Genomic DNA, 8,162 nt, shown 5'->3' with positions numbered 1-8,162 from the left:
TTGGCATGATTCACATAAACTACATATGAAGCCAATGATTTTATAGATATATAAATTTTAAAGAATTAATTGGTGGGTCTTAAGCCCTAGGTTGGTCAACCCTGAGACTGATAGATCTGATCTACATCATTTCATTTTTTGGTATTCTCTCTAATTTTTTCCTTTCTACTTTATTTTTTCTCTTACTTTATTCTCATCTTCTTAATTAACAGAACACCATTTTTTAAATCCTTTGACAAAAAGAAATGTCTCATTTAATGAGGAACGAAGTGAGTGTATTTTATGAGATTGATATGATTTAATTGCATATATAAGCCTTTGCACAACTATTTACATAACCTACTAAAAATGTTAATGATAAATAAATATAAAAATTATAAAAAATTAATTGGTGGGGTCTTAACCCACAGTCGGTCAACCCCTGGGACTAATAGATTTGATGTACATCTCTGATGTAGAAGGTCTCGAGGGCATAAACGAACTTCATAAGTTTCGAGCTCAAAATTTTGGAAAAGTTATATTTTTGTGATTTGATTTAATTGCATAAGCATTTGCACAATGATTTGCATTATCTACTAAAACAATAATAATTATATAAATATAGAATTCTTAGAGAATTAATTTGTAATATTATAAGCCTCGGGTCAGTCAACCCTTGGATCAATAGATTTGATGTACACGTAGATCATTGATGTAGCAGTACCACGCGTGCATACGCAGATATGGCCCGAGGGAGGACGTTCATTAATGTAAGCTGAAATTTATAAGTTTCGATCTCAAAATATTAATGGATGTATTTATGTGATCGATTTAATTACATAATAACATGTACAACGATTCACACAAACTACTAAAAAATAATTAATGTTTTATAAGATAAAACTTCAAAACTGATTCTCTATACTTGCCAGAAAAAACTACTAAATCCTTGCCATTTTTCATTAAACCAAATTGTATGAAAAAATATTCTCAACAACAAATAAAAGTTCGGTGGATTCGATATTGAATATTTGACGGTTTTGTTTCGGTTTTGTTTTTTGCAGTGAAAGAATAAAGGTATTAGAATGAATAGAGTAAGACCCTAGTGAATCTTTAGAGATATTTTTTTCATTTAAATTTTTTTAATTCATCATATTTTCGTATAATTTGCATGTAAGCTTATATAATTGGTGAATTAGTTATATTCTGTCTATACTTCGCAATCACAAAAGACTATAATTAAGGTTAATTTACATAAGTTAATCACAATAAGGCACACTGCGCAAACTGCAAACATATAACTTTATTTGAAAATTTGTGGATACTTCATAATTCAAACTAGTATAATACTAGGTCTTTTAATATAGTAACTGTAGAGAGGGGAAGAACTTTATTGAAAAACTGTTAACTGTGGTGGAGTAATCACGGTGGCGACGCCTTAACACCAGCGGCTGCCAACGAAGACGCGCCACCATTAGGCTTGACTTCGGCCCCGTGCTTGAACATCATCACCGAGTTCCTCATTTGCTCGAGTTGCTCGTAGCTGACTTCGTCCATCTGCAGGGGCGGAACTATGATTACGAGCTCCCTCCTACGCTGCTTCTCTCGTTCCAACTGAGCCTCCACGTTGGCCAGCTCCTGTTGGCGCTGTAACACGGCGGCTAGCTCGCTGTGGGCCATGACCAGATAATAATTATTTATTTTATGCATGAAAATGTTAGTTGTGAGCTGATAATCTGCATAATATTATTTAAACTTATTTTCATATATGAATAAAAAAATATTATTTTTTGAACTCTTTCGCGCGCTTTTTAACTAATTGATAGTATTTTACTTGTACGAGAAGAACCTGTTGATGGCAGCTTCGACACTGGGATGCATGGTGTGGTTGTTGTTGCTGTTACCTGATGGATTCATTGTGATAATTGATTGAATAATGTATTTGTTTTTGGTACAAAATGACAAGCTTGATTTGCTATTTATAATCGAGAGTGATGTATAATTTGGAAATTGGTTTTACTTCATTATTAATTTGAGTAATTGTTCTTGCTGATTTTGTCACCTTGAGAATCCATGAGAACAAGAGAGAAATCTTTGGACAAGCCAAATGTAAGTAATCATTAATCAAAGTTCTTCAAAGATCCCTATTGAGAATTCTTTGTTATAATTTTATAGAGATGTCACATAAAAGACACATAATCAGCATTTTCTTTACATAAGAATGGAAATTCTTGACGCGGCAGGTTCGGACACATCTAAAATGAAATTTGAAATATTATTTTATTATAATTAATAAATAAAAAGTACTATTAAAATTTTTGTCGTAAAGATTAGTTTTACTTTTGAACTTGTAGTATTAGCTCGTTCTTAATTGTGAATACATGACTATAGTCACGAACATTAATAAATTTCATTGAGAATTATCGTTTAAATATGATAATATTTCTAGGGTTAAGAATAAATTTAGTTGTGAATTAGCGTTTAAAAAAAGGAAAACTTTAGAATACATGTATTCCTTGCCGTGAGTTGCCTTATTTAAGAAGCGATTCTTGTCGAAATATCTTCATTGCGAATTAATTAATAGGTCTGATACATGAATGTTAACGTGTAAATCATTGATGTAGCAATGCCGCGTGTGCATATGCAGGTTGCGGCCGGGAAGACATTTATTAATGTACGACAAACCCTAAATGTTTGAAGCTCAAACTTTTGGAAAGCTATAATTTCTGTAATTCGATTTAATTGTGTATGCCTTCATATTATAATGCACATAAACTAGTATAAAGCTAATACATTTAAAAAAACTCTAAAGAATTAATTGGCGGGTCTTAAGCTGTAGGTCGGTCAACCCTTGGACTGATAAATTTTATATACATCGTTGATCGAAAATGCCACGTGTGCATAGGCAAGTAGGGGCCGAGAGATGACATTTATTATTGTAAGCGAACATTATAAGTTTCGAGCTAAAAAATTTGTAAAACTATATTTTATGTGATTAAATTTAAGTGCATATGCTTCTTTGTACAATGATTCACACTAACTACTAAAAGAAGTTAGTAATTTTATAAATATAAAAATTGTAAAAGAATTAATTGGTAGGGTCTCAAGCCCCAGGTGGGATACCCATGGACTGATACATTTGATGTACATTATTAAGTTGTGACTGATTTTGTAACGCCCCACTTTTCGAACCCTAATTTTTCGAACCCTAAGATTTTGTACTTATTGCTTTGATTGCCGAATTAAATGACGGATTTATTATGTGATTGAAATGGTGACCTAATTTTGATTTGATCGAGTCAAATTCGTTGATTTTATGAAGTGGCTTAAATTAATTAATGTGGAATGAAATATATCATGGTGAATTATATTATTTCGGGGAGTGAGATTTAATTAGGATCATAAATAATTACCTTGCCCTTTTATGAAGGGAATTTTCGACCACTATTATTATTTGGAGAGGAATTTATTTTTCTTGGATTTAATTATTTGTTTTGGGATAATTATCCAAATTAAATCCTAAAGCCTAATTATCTTATTTATTTCTTGATAAAATCGGCCCCTATTGTTTTGATTAGGGAGATTTCGAAATCTCCTAGCTTGTGGAAGAAGAAATTATTCACTAATTATTTTGATCCCTCAATTATTTCCTTCCATGTTTTAATTGGAATATCCTAGCAAATCTTTCCCTACTTTATTTATCAATATTTGGAAATTATTCCTTGTGGGAGGAATTGAATAACACGCCTATTTTCATATTATTTGGGAGGGTTTTTATTGATTTTCTTGCTCCGTATTATTTTATTCTGCTCCGTGAAAATACTAAATTAAATCAATGGCTAATTAAATAGCCATGATTTACAAAATATCCTCCTTATTTCTCCATCAATGACACGCCATTTCCTCCCCCAAAATCTTCCCAAATATCTCAATCATTTATTTCAATTATTCTCCCAAATCTTCAATTAATTGTGGGATATTTCTTAATCCTATAAACAAAGGATCAACCCCTAAACCTAACACACAAATCACACGCCCACTTCTTCAAACCACACGCCCCACCCCCTTTTTCATCTCTTCTCCCACTTGTTATCCATTTCACTCAAGATCCTATCAATTTTCCAAGAGATTGTTGAAGAACCAAGGTTTTAATTGCTTCCTACCGATTATTTCGTCCAAGAAAAGGTAAATTCAAACCCATATTCTTCAATCCTCTCCATCTAGACTTTCTTTGACTCCCTCATGCATGTAGAGAGTGTAGGGAATGAAGATCTAAGGGTTTAATCGGTGGGAATGTGAAATCATATGTGTGAGTGCGTTTTGATTGCAATTGCTTGTTGATTTATTGAATCCTCGGTGATTGATGTGCGATTTCATGAAAATATGTGTTTAAGGACTCTTTTGAGCATGATTGTATATCAAAACCATGAAAAGATTGATTTTGAATGAGTAGGGATAAACCCTAATTCGAATTGCTATCAGTATGAAAATCTGTGATTTCCGAACAGTGTGTTCTGATGTATTTTTGACCAACCAAACGAACTCCGATTTGACCGATTCTTCTTCCTATGTAAACTTCGTGATGTCTTCTATTTTGTGTGTAAATTTCGACCCATTTGGCTAAACGATGAATTTATGGTGAATTTTTAAAGTTGACTGCGCGATTCTGCCAAAAACGTGTTTTCTCGACCAGTAGGTTACGCCTTTGGTTTGCCCGACTTAAAAGTGGTATTTTGAAATGAAATTTAAACAGAATGTTATTTGATGAGTCTACTGCCTTGTCATAAAGTTTTAGCCCCATCGGAGGTCGGATGATTTTTAAATAATTTTTACAAAAAAGTTGCGCAGAGCTGCCAGATCTCTACTTTGGTTAAACAACTATATTTGTATGCTTGAATGACATACATGAGTTTACATATGTGATGAGGTGATGTGATATGCAAAGATGGGTGATATGATGTGATTCCTATTGTTGATTGGGAAAGGGGAGTGATCTAGGACATGCATGATTTTAGTCCATATTAGTGACTAATCGGGGACACATTATCCAAAGGTGAAATTTTGTGCGAGACGCGTGATACCAAAGGAAAAGCGAAACTTGAAAACTAAAGGATCGAGGTGGGCTCTCTTCCTTTTTAAATAAGGACCATGTCCTAATGTTTTATCAATGAGAATAAATGTGACTTCATGCCTTGTTTTGGTTTTTACGTGCCTATCTGATGTGGTTTTTGCCACTATTTATAAATCGAATTCGGGTCCCCGTAGGGCAGCAAACCCTACTTGGATTAGTGTACACCTATGGTAGACTGTGTGCTAGCGTACGGGCTGGCCGGTCTAGTGACCTGGTTTGCGGCCGCATTCCTTGTCATGTATTGGCAGATATGGTTAACGTCTATGGGAAAAATGACTGATCAGTCGATGTTTGAAATGGAAAAATGATTTTGAGTGCCTCGGGCCTTTCTAAAGAAAAACCCCGACGGTTACTTACGTACGGCATGATATCATAAACTGTATTTACAATGTTTTCGGCATGAGCCACTGAGTATTATTTCATAGTACTCAGCCCTGCATATGTTTTCCCTATATGTAGGTTGAGCGGCGACGGGCGGTTGGCGGTGTTGAGCAGGAACTAATAATGAACTGTGGTTGTTTTGGTTTTGAAATTCCGAGTGTCGTTGTGTCTTCACACATGACGTCACTCTTCTCTTGGATGCTTCCGCTGTGATATTTTTCTTAGAATACTTTTCATTTAAATTCTGAAACTATTTTATGATGGGATGTTTGAAACTCGTTACACTTTTTGAATAAATGCTAAACCCTAGTCTTTATTCATTAAACCCTAATACTCTTGGTCGCATTATTTATTAGACTTAGTTTTTAGTCAAACTTTTATTGAAAACCCTAGTCTTCTATGCCGTTCATCTAAACCCCTTTAAGTCGCGATCGCCCGCTTTTATTAACCCTAAGGGGCGGTCGTGACAGTTTGGTATCAGAGCCTCAGTTCTTTCCGCTCTGGACCCAAGAGTCTTGTTTGAGTCAAAATCTATGCATGTGTAATTTGATAAATTGATAAACATCGATAGCTCAACACCACAACTCGTCTCCGCCCAACCACAAAAAAAAAGAGGTAAAAATACTTTTGTGAGTTTTGGATTTGATTAACCGAAGTTGAAATTTTCGATGGGGAACAAAGTTGATATGATATTTTCGAAATTTTTGCTTGGAATATGAATGGATGAAAATGCATGGATATGGAATTGATATTTGCGCTTATGCCCAAGATGATGAATGTCGTTATGCGATGAACTTGTATTTTACTTGATAAGGAAAAATTGGCAAATATGTGATAACTCTATATACGTTGGATGAATGAAGTTATATGATTGTGATTATTCAATTGCTTTATGAGGCAATATGTGAAAGAACTTGAGCATGCTGCTATACATAATTGTAAATCATGTATGAATGAAAAATTTTGAGATAGTGTCGAACGTGGAGGCAGGAAAAGCCTAACGCAAGGCAAGCGACGCGTGGGGATATATATCGCGACTTAACGAAATGCGAAAACGCACGAACCTTTTTGCTTCGGAAATGAAATTCCATTCATTCTTGATATGATACTACCCGCACACCTCCATCATTGGAGATTTATATATACGCACCCATCATATTCTCAGCATCATTCGAAACCTCATACACCGTTATTTCTTTCGATCCTTGTGCTGATGCTGAGTTTTTCTTTTTTTTTAGATGGCCCAACGGTATTATGCTCTGATGCGTAATCGCTACTCCAGCGAAAGGGACCACCCGGTTGAGCGCTACCGAGATTACGAGTGGGACGGGGAGCTCTTCCTCATGACCTACGTCACCGAGTTTTACAGTAAATGGATGAACGCCTATGCATATGGGGGAGCTACCCATCACGAGGGGATCCAAAAGCTCATCCACACTCTACCATCTCCTTGGAGCGAGTGGACCGCTCAGGCGTCTCAGTTTTTCATATGGTATAGCCCGCTCGATTACACCGCGCGAGGGGATTTGGTTGGCCTTATAAAGGTGCTGCTTCCGGCCATGACAGCGGCATTTGATGGACCGCCACGTGATCCACCTCCACATATCTATCCGCCGGGTACAGCCCGCATGCGGAAGTATCGATGCGACGAGGAGCCACGCGTCTCCCGTGTTCCTAAGAGAAGGAGACTCGGGATGCGTGTCGCAGCCCCTCAAAGAAGCAACAGAGAGGTCAATGTGAGGTTTGGGATGACCCCTCCACCTGCGGGTGTCGAGGAGGAAAGTGAGGAAGAGGATCCCGAGGAAGAGGGTCCCGTAGAGGAGGAGGACCCAATTAGAGAGAGCATTGGAGAGACCGAGGAGAAGGAAGATGAGGATGGAAGGGATTAAACATAATAATTCTATAATATTTTATTACGATTTCCCATGTTTTGGATACTTTACCGTTTTTGCTTGACCTTGACATCGTTTTGTCCTTTGTTTTCGTTATAATGGAACTAAGACCTCTTCGAGGCAACTTTTCATATTTCTATGGGAAATTCTTGTCTTTTGCTATCCTATTGTGTAATGATTTGGTACCATCCCTTATTATCTTTTGTGCGATTATCTTTTGCTAGCCTATGACGCAATGGCCTCTTGCTATACTATATTGTAATTGTCATTTTCTATCATATTGCACAATTACCTTTGATGTACTATTGCGCAACTATCTTTTGACCACTCCATTGTACAATTGCCTTTTGCCGTCTTATTATGCAATTGTATTATTCTGTTGTGCAACTGCCTTTTTCTATCCCAATTGTGCCCTTATGTTTTGCTATTCTATTGTACAATTGTCTTTTGTTACATTATTAAACAATTACCTTTTTCTACCCTGTTGAGCAATCGCCTTCTTCTACAATCACCTCCTGCTATGCTATTTTGCAATTGCTCTCTTGTTATCATTCTGTGCAATTGTATTTGATACCTTTGCAAAAGCTCTTTATGATGCAATTGCCCCTTGATCTCCACTTTTCAACTATGCCACGTGACTATTCTTGGATTTTGAATAAATGCGATAGTAACTCGTGTGGTACTGAATCAGAATGCCGCCAAGACGCAACATAAGACGTAACAATCCCGAACCTACCCCTCAGACGATGGAAGAGAGTGTGACACAACCCATCCCTCCA

At 36.2% G+C, this 8,162-nt stretch overlaps 1 long non-coding RNA gene across 1 annotated transcript; it reads left to right on the top strand.

The window, feature by feature from the left end:
• Positions 1 to 3,856: 3,856 nt before the first annotated feature.
• Positions 3,857 to 5,816, top strand: LOC121758066. The gene is made up of 3 exons (XR_006041319.1): positions 3,857 to 4,164; positions 5,033 to 5,097; positions 5,570 to 5,816. It is a non-coding gene; the product is annotated as an uncharacterized LOC121758066 (long non-coding RNA).
• Positions 5,817 to 8,162: the final 2,346 nt, after the last annotated feature.

This window comes from Salvia splendens, chromosome 12 (genome assembly GCF_004379255.2).
Source record: "Salvia splendens isolate huo1 chromosome 12, SspV2, whole genome shotgun sequence".
In the NCBI taxonomy this organism is placed as follows: Eukaryota; Viridiplantae; Streptophyta; class Magnoliopsida; order Lamiales; family Lamiaceae; genus Salvia; species Salvia splendens.
The sequence above is the reverse complement of the archived record's forward strand: the minus strand, read 5'-3'. Positions and strand labels throughout refer to the sequence as shown.